At 34.6% G+C, this 19270-nt stretch overlaps 2 long non-coding RNA genes across 3 annotated transcripts in view; one reads left to right on the forward strand and one right to left on the reverse strand.

The window, feature by feature from the left end:
• LOC148125465 (uncharacterized) overlaps positions 1-4869 on the reverse strand; it is a 77543-nt gene extending 72674 nt beyond the window's left edge. For both annotated transcript variants that reach the window (XR_015744149.1, XR_015744148.1), the window contains exon 1: positions 4765-4869. This is a non-coding gene — a long non-coding RNA (uncharacterized LOC148125465). The remainder of the gene's footprint in view (positions 1-4764) is intronic.
• Positions 4870-15789: 10920 nt separating this feature from the next.
• Positions 15790-19270, forward strand: part of LOC148125466 (uncharacterized) — a 31474-nt gene continuing 27993 nt past the window's right edge. Inside the window, exon 1 of the long non-coding RNA XR_015744150.1 lies at positions 15790-16045. This is a non-coding gene — a long non-coding RNA (uncharacterized LOC148125466). The remainder of the gene's footprint in view (positions 16046-19270) is intronic.

The raw sequence follows: 19270 nt of genomic DNA on the forward strand, positions 1-19270 counted from the left end.
AAATTTGTTTCCTTAAAAGCAAAACTTATCATACCATAGTCTCTTCTGGGACACTCTTAATTTTTCCTTGATAATTGTGAGATACAATTTTGGGGGTAAAGATAGATTAGATAGATAGATAGATAGATAGATAGATAGATAGATAGATAGATAGATAGATGATAGATAGATAGATAGATAGATAGATAGATAGATAGATAGATAGAGATATGATAATGCGTATTAGACAAATTCTTTAATCTACTGACTGCCTTAGCTTGAGATATAAATAAAGAATACATTGTAAAAACAAAAATTCTTAGCTTTAGAAAGATCTTGTGTGAGTTGATCCACTGACTGTCATTATATAGATAATATTTCAGATCCAAAGAGATAGATTCTTATACTGTTAATATTCACTGGAAAGTCTAAGAAAGCATCTGCCTATCTCCAACATAGAAATGGTGTTATTTAAATAAAAGATTACACTGAATTATCAGGAGTGAAGTAGAGAATTGATGAAACAGATGGCTTTTCTATCCATTCTAATTTAATGTTCCTTTGCATATTTGTAGCATATTGTTACTTCTTCAGGGATGCTTTATAGTAAAACTTTATAGTTTTGTTCTATACACTTTTAAAGCCCATAAGCTTCTATAGTAATAACAATTTGACTAAGTAGAAAAGTATGATTTCTTGTTATTGGAATTAGTCTTAATAGGCATAAGCTTTGTGTTCATCCACATCCCGTTCCTTCTCTCTCTCTCTCTCTCTCTCCATCTCTCTCCCCGCCCCCAACCCACCTCACAGGACTGTTGTTGTGGGGAAACTAGGAGGAGGTAGTTGTATTGGATATGTTCACCACCTTCAGTTATTTATAAAAATAATAAATCTAGGAAATGAATAAATAAAGTGAAAATTGCTTGCATAAAAAAACAGTAATAAGTACAACTTAGGAGCAAACCCTAGCTACTTACTGATGATATTCTCTTATTGTCATGGTCTCTTACTGTCTAAATAATATGTAATAATTCATGATGATCTTAAATTCTATATGGATTTACTAATAGTAATACTTTTCTTATGTTGATGTACCTTTGACGAAAAAAGAAGAAAACAACTTACTTCCTAGCACACAACACATTTTCATGCCAAATTTTGCAGCATCAAATATATACAATAACATTTTTTAAATACCCATATAATTTTTAACCTCAATTTGTGATGAAAAGAAATCAATATGTATGTAAGAATAGAAGTAGTAGAAGCAGTCTGAATCAATTTATAATTAAACCTATGAATTTAATTATACTTCCTCAATTAACTACTTTCAATATTTTTCCTATTCAGTATTTCATTCATATTGAAAAATGGTGACTCTGACTTTATATATAAGATTTGCTAGATCACATTATATTTGGAATTAGATATTGAAGCACTAACTTAATTTGTTTGATGCTTGAGAGAACAGGAAACAGAAAGGATATGAAATTTTGCTACATGTTATATTGCTTATGAGCTTTTTATGCATTCAGACTGTAAGAGTTGATTAGTATCAGAATATAAAATAGCCTTTTCTTTGGGTCAATGCAAATGTCTCACAATGGTCTTTGTTATTTTATAAATCATTTATCTTGAAATGCTTAAAAAATGAGTTCTTTAATGTACCATGGCACCCATGACCATCAGTATATGCTACAGCTTTCTATTTCAGATCTTCAAAGAAAAGACAGTAAATAGCAGATAAAGTCACATATGCAGTTAAAAAAATGATTACAGTTGACTAGATTTGCTGAATAATAAAAAATGATATTATACATGGAGGGTAGAGAAACTATTTTTAATTATTGCAAATAGAAAAAACTGTTCACCAATATTTGCATTTCAAAACTATGCATTTTTCATAAATTAAGAAAGATCTACCAAGTGTATTACATATTATTACATCTATGAGAAGCTATATTAAAATATCCAAATGTAAACTAATTTTAGACTAATCATCAATTATATTTTCTTGTAATTTTGCTAAAATAGACTTATTATCAGACCCAAAGTGCATTTACCCAGAACTAAGTTTAAATAAATTTAGTTTCATTTTCTTTCTGCTTAAACTGTTGAATAAAAAGTAATGTTACAAAAAAGTAAGTTGAACCATAATTGTTTAATAGTTCTTCAATATCTTCTGTCTGTGGTATCACTGTTAAAATGTACCATTTGACCAGTAGGTTTCTACTGCAGCTAATTATGGCCTAACCAAATTAATGTTAAAAATTCAAACTCAGTGTATCATGTTTGCTAAACTCCATGAATAAAAACAAAGCCCTAATTTTTGAGAAAGCTGTTTATTCATCATCAGAAAATGATCTCAGTGACAAATGGTATGCCATGATATGCATAACTTTCTTGCTTGTAAAACATGGCTTTTAGCTCACTATCAGAGGTGGTATTCAGCAGGTTCTGACGAGTTCTGGAGAACCGGTAGCGGAAATTTTGAGCAGTTCAGAGAACCAGCAAATACCACCTCTGACTGGAGATTTTACAGTAACCTTCCCCTGCCACGCCCACCAAGCCACGCCCACAGAACGGTAGTAAAAAAAATATTGAACCCCACCACTGCTCACTATGTTGTATGAACTCTACCCATTGTAGTATATCCATCAAGCTTTTGATTACAAACCATATTCAGTACCATGTGTGAAGCCAGTCACTATGTTATACAACTTATAACCAACTTATAACTTATATAACCATGAAAATCTACAATCAAAGAATGCTGTATATGTAAGTGATTGATGGGATTCAAATATTTTTACTACTGGTTCTGTGGGTGTGTCTTGGTGGGTGTGGCAGGGAAAGGATACTATAAAATCTCAAGTCAGAGGTGGTATTTGTTGATTCTCCAAACTACTCAAAATTTCTACTACTGGTTCTCCAGAACTGGTCAGAACCTGCTGAATACCACCACTGATGTAAGTTTCTTTTCAGAAGTTAGCACTCAATATGTAGGCTCTGAATTGTGAAAACAAGATACTGAGGGCAAATGCATGCATTCTACTATGATTCTCAAGTAGATTAATCTCAGGTAGATTCTCAAGTAGATTGTCATGAAAATATATGCACAAATGTCATGAATTCATATGCAGAAATAACACAATCAGTCAGCTGTGCAAACACGTTTTATCTGACTCAATTCTTCATATATCACACATCTTTACCTAAAAATGTTGAAATCACACAAACTCCCAATGCCTATACACTTAATATACATATATTGCTCTGTTATGTTACCTATATGATCTGCTGATTGGAAAATGTGTGTGTGAGAGAGAGGGAAGGAGGGAAAGAGGGAGAAGGAGAGGGAGAAAGAGTGTGTGTAAGTTCTTAAAGCTTTTTAGCATATTTCGTTTAGGGTTGATGGAATAAAAACATCTGAGTAGATAGAGAACAGAAAAAAATTATCAAACAGCAGGAAGAAGATAATATATGAAAGGAAAAAAAATTAGCAGGTAAGCAGCAAAGATGCTAATCAGAACATAATGACTTTGCTGGAAGAAAGGAAATGTAAAACACCAATTTTTAATGCTCTGCACACTTTGTTTCCCTGTTTAAAAGTTGGGGTGGTTCATGGCCATCCCCTGCTGAACTTGGCAGTCAGGAATTGTTGCTATTTGGTAAGCAACTCCTCCTTTAGGCCCATACCAGAGAGAATCCACTCAGCAAGTATCTGATTAATTTGCAAAGAACAAATGAGAGGCTGAATTGAGACAGAAACCCCATGAATAAGTGCCAAATGAACTCATGAATAAGTTCTTCCCATATTTTGCTGCAACTCAACCCTTTCCAACTTATCAAAGAGCTTACCTACTTAAATGCCTCACCAGTCAAAAGAAGGCAAAGTAAAATCATTTTCAAAATGGCAAATCAATACCATGGTTCCAATTTATATAGGTTTATACTATCTTTGAAACTTTTTATATTTAGAATGTATTACAGTGCGATTAAGTCAGCTTCAAATTCAAATGTCCTCCACGCCTTTGTCAGTACGATACTCTAGGCCAGGGGTGTCAAACTCACACCGTCACATGACACAGGTGTCACGTGACGTATCGGGACTGTTTTTTCCTTTCGCTGAATGGGCATCAGCGTGGCTAGCACATGATACATCCAGCCCGCAGGCTCAGAGTTTGACAGCCCTGTTCTTGGCCATACTTTATGATTTTGTTGGTGAGACTACAATATGTAGGGCAGTAATAGAAAACTCATGGACCTCATGTTGAAGGGGTTTTTATTTTTGTGGCTCTTGTGGATCTAAACTGTAAGCTTAAATAAATATCAAGACATGGAAAGCTCTGGTAGATACAAAAAAAAAGTTAAGAGATACAAGCATTTATATGATCCAAAATAGTTTAGTTTGATTTAGAAGAAATAAGACAGATCACTGAATTTTGCTGAACTTTTTTTTATGAACAGGCATGGCTAAAATGTGACTTAAATCATTTTTTTCACATTAATCAGCAAGTGAAGCAAATACATCAAATACAAAAAAAATATTCATTAAGAAGAGATAATAGCTGTTGCAAACACTTTTCCATATAAACATATGTTCCCAAGAATGTCAACTATAATTAATAATATATTATTTAATAATTTCAAGAAATAATTTTAAGAAATGGCGTGAGTAAAGGTACTATGATTTATAAAATTGTAGACATTAAGGGGATATTTAGATCAAGGCCAATCTCCTCCTCTATCATGAATATAAATTGAATTATCACCAACAAATACCTGAACACACGCAGTGAACATAGCTTATTTTCCTTGATTGGTTCCTTTGTTGAAGGGCTCTTACTGCTAAGAAGCTTTTCCTACCATGTAACCATTTTCTCCTATTAAATATTAAATATTTTCTCCTATTAACTATTAACCAAAACCTGCTTTCCCATTACTAAAACTATACTTCTGCATTTTTCATTCGGAAACACAAAATTGATCCTGATATCTGTAATATGTTCCTATTGTTCCTGTTAATTAACTTTGGTTTTCTTTTTATCCTACATTGTGTTCCAGAGGTTTCAAGGTTATTGTTCATTATTTATTATTTACTAACAGGTTCCACAGTGAGTTTGAAAATTACTGTCTCCCACAACCATACTGTCTTTAGTTTGTTTGTCAGATAGTTTCCCAACTATTCAGTTACTAGAGCCATTGACTATTAATAGACTCTCAAAGACAATCCTACATTACCAATCTAAGTTCAGCCAAATTTCCTGCTGTAAAATGCACCTTCTGTGTTGGAATACATACATTGCAACAGGAATCTTGTCATAATTATATAGGGTTGCTACATAGTGTAAAATGTGATCGTGTAAGTTTTGAATGTGTGTAGCAGACTCACAGTTGTAAACATTTTTCCTATGACCAATGAACGCCATTATTGATTGTCAGAATGATGCAATGAGCACTGAGTGATATAACAGATAAGGCCCAGCTTGAGTATCGATACCAATTTCTCTTTTGTCATATAATGGAAATAATGCCTGAAGAAGGGGTTAGATTATCTGACTATAGTGTGATTATCTGATTATAGACATATATAATTCTTCATCCCATAAAACCCCTTCTTAAAAAAAAACCCTATTAAACCCTATCAAATGTTAAAAGATTGTATATGTGTTCAAAAACATGTAAAAGAGAAGCGGTTTCTTGACTTTTATCCCATTATCAGTACAAGTTTCTGAGTAATTACATTTTTCTTTTTTAAAAGTTCCTAATTTATTAAATTGCAAAATCCTTGAGCTGTAGGGCTTTCCTCACCTTTTCTCAGATCCTGAGCTCATGCATTATCTTTAAGTTACTTCAAATGCATCTCTCCTGTAGCCTGCATTATCAGCAGGGCACCTTCACATGTAACAATTTAATGAGGCTCCAGCACAAGTCACAGGTCCCTAAAGAAAAGCATTACCAGATTTGCTTCATTTATTCCTTCTAATAATCATACCATTACCTATGCTTCTATTTTTAATTAGTGATATCTAATGATTAACAGTGGCCAATTTGCATCCAATTATATCCCTTGAAAAATTAGGGTTGGCTGTAAAGGCTGAATATAATTAATCACTCACTAAAAAGTAACTTGCCTAATTATCAAAGATGATTATTCTATATTGGCAATAGTGCTGAATATCTGTGGCTCCAGTGTAAGATGAAGGTGAGGGTTCGTTCTCTGAGCTTGGGGTTAGTTTCTGAATATTTAGTTACCAGGCTAGGTAACAACTTCAGCATAGCTTAGGAGATGCCAGCGGCTGCGTTCTTCTGTTTATAGTGGCTTGAGGTGTGGATGTGTCAAATGGGGATCTTATGATGGGTCTTGTGATGAGATTATATCAGGTCAGGGTAATTGGGAGGTGAATTGTTTGCGGGGGGCTTACGTGGGTTGCAGAGGTGGTGTTTAGCAGGTTCTGACCAGTTCTGGAGAACCAGTACTGGAAATTTTGAGTAGTTTGGAGAACCAGCAAATACCACTTCTGACTGGCAATCTGACAGTATCCTTCCCTTGCTACGCCCACCAAGCCACCCCACAGAACCAGTAGTAAAAAAAAAAATTGAATCCCAACACTAGTGGGTTGGTTGCAGGTTGATGCTGTCTCTGCTTGACTGTGCCCCTGGATTCTGAGGGGTTTGTAGGCTGGTTGTAGGTCAATGTGTCTGTTGAAGGAATTGCTTGCGGAGTGCCAGGCTTTGATGAACTCATGACTGTGGCAGGTGGGATATTTTTGTGTTGCTCCAATTGAACTGATGCTGTTTGGTGTCAGTGTGGGTAGAGATTAAGGATTTGGGATTGTGGTGTTTGACTGCCAGCTGGTGTTTGTGGCTCCTGGTTTTTAATTGACATATTTGTCCCATGTAGAATTGGTTGCAATGTTTACAGTTGATTTTGTAGACTACATTGTTTCTTTCAGCCTATTGTTGGATTGGATTTGGATTTGAGGCCTATTGTTATTCCTAGAGGTTGGAGGATTCTGGCCATCATTTCCAATACCCTTTTTGTGTATGGTAGGGATAGTTTTTCCTTGGTGGTTGGCTGTGTAATGTGTTGTGATTTGGGTGCTGTGTCAGAATCTGACTTTTTTTGATAGCCATTATGGAAAAAGACATTGGGCAGGCATTTGTCTTCTGCTTGACATCATAAGACCAGAGGTGGTATTCAGCCAGTTCTCACAGGTTCTGGCATACCAGTAGAGGAAATTTTGACTGGTTTGGAGAACCAGCAAATACCACCAGATGTTTCTTTCTCAAGCTTATAAAAATGGAAATTTCTGAAAATGGAGCATACAAAGCTATACCTCATACTACAAATATTATTTAACTATAAAACACCAACTGTCCTTAAGGATTCTGAGAAAAACAGCAGTACTATTGTTCAGAATTCTGTTTTTCTCTATTTTTCTCTCTCTAATATTGTTCTTGATATTACCTAACATAATATTCTCAATCTCTGGAGAATTCTGGGAGTTTGAAGTCAATACATCTTAAAATTCCTGAGATTGAGAAGTACTGCTCTAATCAGTAGCCCACATAAATATTTCTACTTAAGTATTAACATGTTTGTTGATTTAGTTTCAAATGTTTAGTAGGGCATCTGTGATATAATTCTCATTAGCTTTTTGGTTTGAAATAAACAGCCCGTTTTTGCTCCCAGGGGACTTCAGGGAGGCTTAATAGGCCCAAAACAGGATATCTGGAGGCCTTCAGGGGAGAAAGTAAGCCTTCAGGGGAGGGAGGGAGGGAGAGAGAGAGAGAGAGAGAGAGAGAGAGAAGGAGGAACGGAGAAAGAGGGAAGGGAATGTGAATGAAGGAGGGAGGGAGGGAGAGAAAAAGGAGAGGAAGGAAAGGACCACAAACCCTGGCACTGGATGCAGCTTGAAACAGCACAGGAATCCAGGGCTGGAAGGCACCTTGCAGGTCATCTAGTCCAACCCCTTGCTCCAGCAGGAGACCTTATATCATCTTGGTTATTTTGGTGCCTCTAACACAGAGGAAAAATTCCCAGAAATCCGCAGGCATTGCCCAACCTCTCCCCCCCAGTAAAAAAAAAAAGAACCTAGAGCAAAAACTTCATGAAGTATTAAAAAGAAGAATAGAAAATGGGGCCACGCCCACCCAGTCACAGGCAACCTGGCCATACCCGCTCAGTCACATGATACCAAGACACACCCACAGAACTGGTAGTAAAAATATTTGAATCCCACCACTGCACAAAACCCATCTTAAGACACACTGGTGACTAACAGCTGACCCATCACAAGACGCCCACTTGACACACCCATACCTGAAGCCCTTATAAACAGAAGAACATTGACACTGACATCCGTTAAACTATGCTAAAGATGTTACCTAGCCTGGTAATGAAATGTTTGGAAACCAGCCCACAAACTCAAAGATGAACCCTCACACTCATCATTCTATATCTTCTTAAATAAAAAGAATTTAGTGGAAAATACTCAGCAGTTCAGGAAAATGGATAGTGGACATCTGTGTTTAATGAAATGTAAAGAGTTCATAAACAGAGTTTATAGAGCACTGGAAATATTATGCATCTGACATTTACTTATATCTGGACCATAACTCTTCATTGAAAGAAATAGCCAACAGGAAATAAACACAGGTTCCATTAATTTATATATTATTTTCTTCTTTTATTTTGCTTTTACTATTCCATACAACAGTGTTAAAGCTAATTAACACTGTTAATTAAACTAACAAAATTACTGATTCAGTAATTCCTTTCCATTCATTACAACAGATTTCCTGAAACTACATATCATTAAAATGATATCTGAGATGTCATAAAGCAAAGCCAACACAACACTTCAAAAGTTTTTCTTTTATCTACTTGCATGAGAATGTAAAAATAAAATAAGGCGTGCTGGTTTTAGAAAAAAGAATTCCAGGAAGAACTTTTTTAAAGTCTATGATATATGACAAACAAAATCAGGATATATGGACAAATAGGAGATCCAGTTTCTGAAAAAATAGTTACAGCTTCTCTTTAAGACATCAAAAATAGAGTCAATCTGTCCTAGTGGTTAAGGCTTCAGGCTAAAAACCAGGAGACCATGAGTTCTGGTGCCATCTTAGGCACGAAAGCCAGTTATGTGAGTTTGAGCTAATCACTTTTTCTCAACCCGACCCATTTCATAGCATGGTTGTTATGGGCCAATAGGAAGAAGAAGGATTAGGTATATTTGTCATCTTGAGATTTTTACAAAAATAATAAAGGTGTGCTTTAAAAAAACGATCTTTCAAAATGTACAAGTGAACATTACAGTTCTATTTAGGACCAATCAAGATGTTACAAATTTTTGAGATTTGTTCATGAAACCTTTGTTTAAGAGAGAGGGTTAATGGTTTATTTGCAGCCTGAAAACAAATTTTGAAATTGAAATGTGATTTAACTAATCAATGATACTGACAGATCTACCATTGCACTGCTTCAGCCCTGCTTCACTTTCATGGCATCCTGGCATGAAAAAGGGGGAATGGGAAATGAGGGAATATGAGAGAGAATGACAGGAACCAGAAGTGCCAACCAGAGACAACGGTTGAAAAATCCAAGGACACAGGCATGGGAACAGAATGAAAACACCCACTAAACAGGCACCAAACTTTAGAACTGTTACCAAACACTTGCTTGAATATCATTGGACATTACCAAGATGATCAAAAGGGGAGGGTCTGGGAGAAGGGAAAATCACTGGGTTTACATAGGAATATTCCGATCTGGCTTTGCTTTCGCTGTAACCACTTGGATTTAGTAAAAGTATATCTTTCACCAAAAATGGCCTGACAGATACTGCATTACTGAACTTTCCAAAGGTTTTGTATATAAAAGTTACTTTGGAGGAAAAGGGGGAAAAGTGCTAATACAGATTTATGGGTAACTTTGTATAATAGAAAATAGAAAATTTAAATTTTAGGTCTTGGGTAGTTTCAGATGCAATTACAAAACTTTTATTATTGATCACTGATTAAATCACAGGACTAAATATAAAAATTCAGCAGTTGGAAAATTCCTGTTTCTTTTAATGTCCTTCAAATGTGAAACCTCTCCTTTTGCACTAAATTAAATACTGGTTAATATTTCATTTTCAATATGTTATTTTATTTATATAGATTCTTGCTTCTTATTAAATGTATTGCATTCCACAATCATGTTCAATGAGATCAGAAACCATGTATATTTATTGGATGGGTGGATGGATGGATGGATGGATGGATGGATGGATGGAAGATAGATAGATAGATAGATAGATAGATAGATAGATAGATAGATAGATAGATAGATAGATAGATAGATAGACGGGCAGGCAGGCAGATGATAGAATGTTTGGTTTTAACAGCATATGTATGTATGCTGTTAATATATATGTATTATACACACACAATGCAATATATTAAATTCAGAAGTTTTATTATAAGCAGTTGTTTGTCAGCACTGAAATAGATTGTCCTAGATCCTTTTCTGTTACCATATACTTTTCCTTCTTTCCAGATTATCAAAGAAGCTGACTCAAAGATAGACCATTGAGAGTTGCTGACAGGTGCCAGACACACTGCGGCTTTTACTAATTAGCAAATGTGGGAAATGAACAAAATTTTAAATGATTGACTTATTATCAAGCAAAAGAGAACATAAAACTACCATTTGGTAGCTCTCCAGTGGCACTGAAATGAATATCAGCTTCTCCCTAGGCCCTCCCTAGGCCCTCCCTAGGAATTACTTGGTACAGACAAAACAGATGCATGTTGGCATGGTTTCTAAAATCTAATATTTCCTGATTTAATAAAACAGCCAGATAGTTACACTTTTTGTTGTCATGTGGATCAGAGAAAGTATGCTCACTGAACTAAATACTATTCTCTTTGTTCTTTCTGCATTCTAGAAATTATTGTCAAGTATTGCATGATACGTTAAGTGGCAATTTGCAGAACAATTAACACAGACCTACTGGAACGCAATATAATTTATATTCTATAAAATTAAAAGAACTAAATCCTAACATCATGTTTCCATCTCTCCAGATTGTTGGGGACAATATGCTAACATTATAAACTGCTTAGAGACGGCTGTAAAGCATTGTGAAGTGGTATATAAGTCTAAATGCTATTGCTATTGCTAGAAACAAGCTGACACGTGCTACCTTTCTCTTCTTTAGCTCCACAAGATGTTCTTTTGTAGCCTGGTTTACTCCTGTCTCTTTTTTTTTCACCTGGGGAGATGTGCATACTTCTGAGCAAATCCCTAGGTTCTAGCCATATAGCATTTAACTTTTTAAAAAAAACTTTTTAAAAAAGATTTGGCATGGAAAAAGGAGCCTACATCGGCGAAGAGAACGCAGTTGCTCTTAATATGATCACAGAGGTCATTTATGTAGAGTTGGTCCTAGAACACTGCCTTGGGGGACACCACTATTGACAGGTACAGAACTTGATAGGACACTCCCAATTTTGACCAATTGTTGTCTGTTTGACAGGAATGCTTCTATCCAGTTATGCAGTTGTCCAGAGATACCATAAGATTTTAGTTTTAGGAGTAGTTTGTCGCGTACCACTGAATCAAAGGCTTTACAGAAGTCTATGTAGATTGCATCTATTGTTTTGCCCTGATTGAGTTGTGTAATCCATATGTTTTTGCAGTGTTAGAGTTGCAGATTACAGGATAGTTTTTTTCCTGAAAACAAATTGTTTATTGGAGAGTAGGTTGTTTGTCTCTAAGTGGAGGATAATGGATTGGTAAATAATTGATTCCATGACTTTACAGGTGACGCAACATAAGGAGATTGCTCTGTAATTTTCAACTAGCCTGGGGTCTCCCTTTTTGAAGATGGGGATGACCCTGGCTTGTGACCATAGGTTAGGCTAGAAGCTGGTCCTTAAAGATTTTTCAAAGATTATGCTGAGAGGTTCTGCTATGGCAGTGGATAGCTTTTTTAAGAAGTAGGCACATATTCCGTCCGGTCCAATAGATAGAGATGGTTTTAGATTGCGTAGTGCTTTTTCAACATTATTCAATAATTCAATAATTATTCAATAATTAGGTCTGCAGAAAAAGCAATTGCTACCAACCTGCCTTCCATTGAGGACCTGTATACTGCACAAGTCAAAAAGAGGACTGTGAAAATATTTACAGACCCCTCATATCCTGAACATAAACTGTTGCAACTCCTACCCTCAAAACAGCAGTATAGAGCACTGCAAGCCAGAACAATTAGACACAAAAACAGTTTTTCCCCGAACACCATCACTCTGCTGAATGAATAATTCCCTCAACATGTCAAACTATTTACTAAATGTGCATTACTATTACTATTAATCTTCCCATCCATCCTTTCATCCATCTCCTCCCATTTATGACTGTATGACTGTAACTTTGTTGCTTGTATCCTCACAATTTTTTTAAATTGACTGTTTCCTTGTATGATTTGATTGCTTATTGTACCCTATGACTATTGTTAAGTGTTGTACCTTATGATTCTTGACAAATATATCTTTTCTTTTATGTACACTGAGAGTATATGCACCAAAACAAATTCCTTATGTGTCCAATCACACTTGGACAATAAAGAATTATATTCTATTCCGTTACAGATTTTAAAAGGAGTAAAATAACAATTAGCAAATAAATAAAGAAGATTGTCAAAAAAAAATGACAAGAGTCTGATTTAAGGAAATTTTAAGGGATTAAGAGCAAAGTGAATCTTAAAAATTTTTATTTTTGTGGAACTACTTTTGAAATAATTAAATAAATAATGCATATCTTTGTCAAAATACAAACTGTTCAGAATTTTAGCGAAGAGGCATTTCATGGCCCCATCAGAAGCTGAGGCCACAGAGGAGGATGAGCCAGAGCTAGGATCAATGGAAGTTGAGGGGGCAGTCTCGTTGGCTTCAGAGGAATGCAGGGAGGATGAGGCAGCTCTGGGTCCCTTGGACTTGGGACAACTTGCGTGAAGAATGGGGGCAGGAAGACTGATAGAGGGGGGAAGAGAGGGCAGGCAGAAGAAATGAGAAGCAATGGAGCTCAGGTGACAAGCAAGGACCGCCCCCTCCTGATCCCCAAGCATGGAGCGGGAACAGCACAGGCTCACCCGGCTAAGTGGGAGGAGAGCACCCGCCCCTCTTCACAAGGCACACCTGGGGACTGAGACTTAAGAAGATGCTGTGGAGAGGGGCACTTGTCAGGAACAAACACTGAATTAGTGAAGTTTGTGTGCTATTGTCGATGTCTGGAGTTCGCTGGACTTCTTGCCTTATAATAGCCTTGTTCCTTTGCTTCCTGAACTCATTGCCTTGTTCCTTTGCTTCATTGGACTCCTTGACCTGTTCCTTTGCCCCACTGGACTTCTTGCCTTGAAGCCATTGTGCTAACAGTGTTTTGCTAGACTACTCACAGTCAGAGGCTGCTGGAGGTGTATGTGTATGAGCACTTTGCTCTGGACTTGCCATGAATGTGGGAACGTCTGGGGGAAAGTTGGACCAACAAAGGGGCATTTTGAACTATCAGCTGACTGTTTTGCCTCCGAGCCTTGTTCCAGGTCATCACAAGGCCATTGGTGAATGAATTAATGTGATTGTTACAATGAATAAGTTTTTACTGAAATCTGAAATGGAAGAAGAACAAATAAAAGATTGTGTGGTAGAATGAGCCAAAAATTTCAGTTGCAACATACTGATGGACCAATAGAAAAGATGGTTGAAAGGACTAAAATTTACAATATGTTATAACTTTTTAAAATTTATTTAAACATACACATGCAAATAGGCAAATACATTGTAGTAGAATGAAACAGCTTGAGGGCTATAAGTATTCTCTAACATGTGGACAAACATACTATTTCTAATAATTATAGCAGAGAGATACTGAAAGATGGAAATGATAATTTTTATTATGAATCTAAAATGCGTAAGCCTCAAGCTGGTCAAAAACATAACACTGTTGTATAAAATAATTACTGGATATTATATCCAAAAGAAATTCTTATTCACAGCATAAATTAATTTGAAGATCAATTATTATTAAATTACTGCAGACTCATATGGAGTTCAGGGGGTAAAAAATCTCAAAGTGATAATAAAACCATCACAGCCATTGCTCACAAAACCCAGCTTGATAGGCTCATATTTAAGATTAAATTTGGTGTGACACTCTGAAAATAAGAGAAAAACACTAAGTTATATCTTAAAGAGAATGTTTACAAAATGATGTACCCTTGGTATATGACACTAGAAAAATTATCTAGGATATATTTGGAGGTACTTCATATTTATTTTGCAAATGTGGAAAAAATGAAGGGTCATTATCACACATAGTGGACTTCTGAAAAAGCTAGAAAATTCTGGGTGCAAATACATTTTAGTGGTATGAAGGATTTTAAAGATTTTTAAAAACATTCAGCTGAAATCGTATTTTGTTGGTACTTATGGGCAATCCATTAAAAAAGACTCATGGAAGATTATTTTTAATGTATGGTAGCTGCAGCAAGATTATTATATGCACCAAGATAGAAAGATTCAAAAACATCTACAACCAAGGAATATTTGGTGAAGATACAGAATTTACAAAAATGGCAAAATTAACTTGTTGATTAAGGAAGTACATTTATTAGTGACTGGAAACCCTTTATGGACTTTTTCCTTAAAATATAAAAATTGAACTGATGATTTGATGGTTAGAAAGGATAAAATATGGAAGGAAGGAATTGTTGATGAAACCTTAAAGAGATGGATGGATTATAAATGTATTTGTAACTTCATGGATGAAGCTGCTTCTATATATTTTTTTCTTTATCTATTCACCATTTTTTTATTTCCTTTCTTAAATTTGTATCATTTTTATTATTGTATAACATTCTTCAATAAAATAATTTTCTAAAGAATTCATTCTGGTTTTTTTAGTCTTTTGAGGTTTTATTGTTTTTGCCAGTGTAATATTTCTAAATTCATTATCAATCATTCAGGGAACGTTATGAATAAAAACAAAGGAATAAATAAATGTAGGAAAGGTTGCTTTCTGTGATACGACCTTCAGAACATTCATTAAATCACTCATCATGATTATATGCAGTTACAATAGGTAGATGTTGTTTTACAACTACTGTTTATACAGTATAAGCTGAGAAAAGTTATTGTACTGTTTTACATTATAAGAAACATAATATTTGCAAACATATAGTGTAAACATAAATATTCACTTTATAAGTAGTAGATTATTAACTTACAATGAATAAGTGTCAATAGGTTTGCCCCAATTACTTCATCTTGAATCAGTTCATGTTATAAGTATAATGTTATGGGGTATTATTTAAAATTCTGGTTCATGGTTGACATTTTTCCTCACTGATTTCAAATATTACAAATGCACAGAGTTATGAAACATGAATCTAGTACCTGCGCATACTTCAAAATGGGGATCCCATTTAACAATATCTGCACAATTGAATTTCGGGATATATTTCTCAGAAAACATTTCTGTACCAAGAATGCAAATATTACAAACACATGAGTTTATAGGTTAGTACGGTCAGTTGATTCACTTCGGATCCTCACAAAATTACAAACTAATGCACTGTTATTCCTAAAATTCATATTTCATATTTCTGCTTTTAGTCTATTTTTTCCTCCAGCTTTATTATTGTCATTATTCAGAATTAACTCTCCTATCCAATCCCATGTTTTGAGCATTTTTTTCATTCATTGATTTTCCATTTGTCCTTGACCAGTTATTGTGTATTTTTCTCAGCCTGAAGGATTGCAGCCAAAATGGTACTTTTAATCTTATTTTCTTTTTTCCAATCTGCATTTTTTATATTTGCCATTTACAATTAATGTATCCCATAAGTGTTTCATGATATCAATGTTTCATTTGTTCAGTGGATTAATGTTGAAAAATGTAATAATACTAATACATATTAAATGAGAGAGGGATTCCATTTATGTCTTCGACATCAGCAATTTCAGAAGGAACAAGGACAGCAAGATTATCAGAACTTTTAACTACAATTTACTGGTAAGTACAACTTTAGTTGATTTTTTTTTAGTACATGAAATTGATTAAAATAAATTCTCCAATTAAACATAACTTAATTTTTAATCAAAACATATGTCAACATTTGATAATCTATAGCACATATCAAATCAAGAACACATAAAAAATTGCTTTTGGTAAATTCTGATTTAAAGAATTTTGAGACCAAAGTTATATGACTGAGAAGCTATTTGAAAATCATACATTGCTCTCTGTTTTATACTTTATTAAAGGATATTATTATTGTTGTTGTTGTTGTTGTTCGTTATATAGGCAGCCAGATGTTTAGAGCTGATTTAGCATTTTTGTTCACCTATTGCAGTGTGGCTAACCTTTTCGACACTGAGTACCAAAATGGAACGCCCACATGTGTGTGCGCACACCAGAAACTGGAAGAGCAGCTCCCTGGCGTGCGTGCGCAGGAGTATCAGAAACCAGAAGCTTAGCTTCCCGGCACGTCCAGGAATGCCAGCCACCTGGTCTTCCGGTTTCTAACATGCATGCACGCGTGAAGACCAGCTGGCCATTGCGCGTATGCACTCTGTGGAGCTGCTCTTTCAGTTTCCAGTGCTCCCACATGCGCAAAGACTAGCTGGCCAGTGCACGCATGTGCTCCAGGGAGCTGCTCTTCTGGTTTCCCGGGGTGGGGGGTTGTCTGCCCATGGCTTTCTGTTGCTCTGTTTATGAATATTATTATTATTAATTAATATTATTAATTTTAGTAATTCTTACCCCTAAGAAATATTAAATAATCTACTTTTGTTACAACATAAATAACCTACAGAGGATGAAATTCAAGTTTACTGATGATATCATAATTCAAGTGTTGTCTAATACTTGTCTAAAATTAATGTCACTGTTCATGAATCAAAGTCCTTCGGGGAGGTTTTTTGCTGCTACTTGCCAAATTAATAATATCTACTAGTTATTTCTTTTTTAAAAAATTACTGGAAACATTTAGAACTATAGTGTCAAAACAGTGAAAAGTCTTAAAGCATTACATACAGCTAAAAATAATGTATAATATCTTTGAAATATATATGGTCATGTCTCACTAGTTTGGGGTGTTTAGTGTCCAATGTGGTGCTTGGTTTCCTAGTTCTTTTTATAATATGTAATGCATATTAATTAATCTGGGAAGACATGGCTAATTCTACTGTCTTTTTATTTTATTTTATTTTGTGAGATGGGCAATCATATAAATATGATACATAAATAAACAGAATTGCCCAGTTGCTATACAAAGCAGAAAAGAAAGTACTACATGGACCCTAGATAGTAATTTTCCCATTTCTTTCTTATACATGATTGGATGGATTGGGTTTATTTTGGTATTGAACATTTTAAAAATACTGCCAGTTCTTTTCTAATGATAGTCATAATGCAATAGGGTTGTCTTAAAATACTAGCATAGAAGCATGGTAGAGATTTTAGACAACACTAAATAGGAGATTTATTCCTGCATGAACCCAGAAACAGTATTGAATCTTGGTGAATTAATTTGAAAAATAATCTGTACAAATGAGTATAAAATTTACCATTGACTGAATCCAAACTAATTGTATTTTCATAGATAATGCCACAAAAAATGAAATGCCAACCTATTAAATTGCAAGTTCTTTCCCTCTCTTAAAGTGGAAGATCAAGCAGTACCTATTGTCCAGAAAAGTTTATGTAATGTGTAATCCATTTTAGATTGAGTTTTTATCTCAGATAGGAAGCTCTTGATTGTACAATTCTTTCAAAATTGCTAGTATTGAAATTTTAATCACAAAGCAGGAAGTGTGACAGCATCTGGCATGCAACACCAATATTCCTTTTTGCTTAAATCTATATTTTCAGGATTATCTTCTATTTAATGTCTCCAGTTGGATTATTTACCAAAATTAATGCTTACAACATATATTCCTGTTGTCCTGTCTGTTTGCTGATATTCAACTTGTGTGGTAGGTGAAGGGTTTGGCATGACATTTCAAGCCTAATTAAATATTTGCTTAGTGAATATCATTAAACAGCTGCTTCAATATATGGCAAATGTTAAAAATATCTTTTATGTTACCAAATGCAATTTGGGAACTTCAATTACAATATCTAACAGTTTAGAAAAGTAAAGAAGGGTGCATCTTAACATTATTTCTACACAGAAAAAGCTAGATATTTGATGGAAATCTAGATGGAAATTTGTATCTCGTAAAGCCAAGCTGACCAACTGCTAATTTCAAAAATTAGCAATCGTATCATGTTCTATACTTTATAGGTAAAGATATACAGGTGCCAAAATATCTGTTTGCTATTAAAATTCTCATGACTGAGCAAAGTGGTATGTCATGAGGCAAACCTTTTTGAACCAAGGTTCCTCAGATGGGCTAACTTACAGGATGTGTTCAAAATCCAGAACCTATAAACATATAAACAACCCAACACTATTTATTACACTGTTTGTTCAGCTCTTTCAGTTATTTATAAAAATAATAAATGTGGAATATAAATAAATAAAGACTGTACATATTTTGATGTTTGCATGAGGATTTTCTTAAAAACATTTCCTCTTTTTGATACCTGATTAGGTTCATATATCTACTCTTTCTCTGGTTGATTTAATTGTAATACTTTCTCCTGTGTTGCTTGTAAAACATCAGTTACTAAATGTAATGTCCAAGATCAAATATGACTGCTGTTATTATCAGGTAAGCCAGAAATGTTAGAAAATATTTTTTTATTTCTAAAAATATTACAAAAGTTGTAAGCAATTTGAATATAGTATTGATCTCACAATGCACATCAGTAAATTCACCATAATTCTCCACAAATATTTTTATCTCATTCCAAATTAAACTCTTGTTGAGATACATCTGGTCCCAACTAATTAATGCCTTCTTTCTATGATTTGCTATTCATAGTCAGGGACATTTCTCAAAAAACACAAAATACCATATAAAGACAAAATGTATGCCAACAGCTGCTCAAGTACCTTAATTAGCACCTCTTTACATTAGTTTTGGAATATTTAAATGTAGAGCTGTAATTGCAGGAATGTTCCAATCTCGGATGGCAAACCTCAGATAAAGAATGTTTCCAAGCAAATACAACTCAGGTAAACAAAGTCACTAATCTAGAGGAGGATTAGAGAGAGGAAGTAAACATATGTTAGACTTTAACTAGAGATAAGTAATTGTATTAATTACTGTGTTAAACAGTAACGAAAGT

This window comes from Pseudonaja textilis, chromosome 6 (assembly GCF_049901715.1).
Source record: "Pseudonaja textilis isolate UNSWEBS1 chromosome 6, rPseTex1.2, whole genome shotgun sequence".
In the NCBI taxonomy this organism is placed as follows: domain Eukaryota; kingdom Metazoa; phylum Chordata; class Lepidosauria; order Squamata; family Elapidae; genus Pseudonaja; species Pseudonaja textilis.